This window comes from Zingiber officinale, chromosome 4B, assembly GCF_018446385.1.
Source record: "Zingiber officinale cultivar Zhangliang chromosome 4B, Zo_v1.1, whole genome shotgun sequence".
Taxonomy (NCBI): Eukaryota; Viridiplantae; Streptophyta; class Magnoliopsida; order Zingiberales; family Zingiberaceae; genus Zingiber; species Zingiber officinale.
The window spans coordinates 87790334-87791649 of record NC_055993.1 but is presented as its reverse complement, the minus strand read 5'-3'; the positions used below and the strand labels follow the sequence as shown (position 1 = coordinate 87791649).

At 38.7% G+C, this 1316-nt stretch overlaps 1 long non-coding RNA gene across 1 annotated transcript; it reads left to right on the top strand.

Moving 5' to 3' along the window:
- The first annotated feature begins 212 nt into the window (after window positions 1-212).
- Window positions 213-1013, top strand: LOC121977688. Its single transcript, XR_006111001.1, has 3 exons — window positions 213-352; window positions 440-555; window positions 958-1013. It is a non-coding gene; the product is annotated as an uncharacterized LOC121977688 (long non-coding RNA).
- The last annotated feature ends 303 nt before the right edge of the window (window positions 1014-1316 follow it).

Genomic DNA, 1316 nt, shown 5'->3' with positions numbered 1-1316 from the left:
TTCTAGCTAGATTAGGGTTCTTATTTCGGTATTGACTCTTCTTGTGCTGGATTTTTCTCCCGATCAGATTGGTCCTCCTCTTCTTGCGGCTGATTGGGGAATTCGGTTGAAGAGGTTGAGACCAGTGAGTGGTGCTTGGGCTGTAGGGCGGAGACTTCAGGTGTTGATGCTTGATCTCTTGATTGTGATCCGATTGATTTCCGGTGAGGTTGAGTGTCCTGTGGATCTGGAATTGTGGTTCCGGCAGCACCTCAACCAGTAGCTCCTTTGGTTTCAACAATCAACAGCGGTTGCTAATTGAGGATCTTGTCTGGTCCAACAGATCACTTTGTTTTCCAACAGCTCAATTGAGGTATGTTGAGGAGTAATTGATACATGTTGATGAATTAGGATTGATGTGTTGAATTGTTAATTCTCGATCCGATTGAATCCAATCCAGTGAGATTCTGTTGCTGTGATGCTGGAGTTGTGATCTTTGAGGTGTATCCAGCAGCTTTCCCTAACCGGCAGCAACACCTTTGATTGTGATCTATTGGTGATCACCTTGGATTTGAGGTAAGGAATAGGATAATTGATCTTAGTGTAGATCATGGTGTGTGATCTTTGATTTCCATTATTGATCTTCTATTTGATCTGTGATCTCTTGATCTTTCTTGATCCGAACAGAGGATTGGTTCCAGTGAGGTTGTAATTAGTTGTTAAATTGTGTAGATTTAATTGTGTAGAATAAATCTAATGGAATGGTTAGGGTTAGGGTAATTAATCCTAGTCAACCGTTGGATTTATAATCTAATTGGTGATTAGGGATTAGGTAACTAACCCTAATCGACCATTAGATTTAAATTGATAAGTTGTGATTGTGGTGATTAGGGTTTTGCCCTAATTTAGTTTTGGGAATTTTATTTAGCTATTTCATTTGGATTTAGCAAAATAAAATATATATGTTGTTTGACACAGGATTCTGATTCGAGACAGGCGTCTCGACGTTGACTTCGGATTTGGGATTGTACCTTCTATTTGAGGCGGGTACCCTTTGACTTATCTCTTGATAGTGTCTTATGATATGTGCAGTTTATATATACTTACTAGTGATTGGTAGATTTATCACTTCCCCGGTTATAGTTTATTCGATACCTGCAGGCGGGTACCCTTTGACTTATCTTTTGATACTGTCTTATGATATGTATAGTTTATATATAGTTACTAGTGATAGGTGGTAGATTTATTTCTTCCCTGGTCTTAGCTTAGTTGATACCTATCACATGCTTCTACTGTTAGATGCTTTACATTAGTCTGGTTTACTTTTATCTCTTATC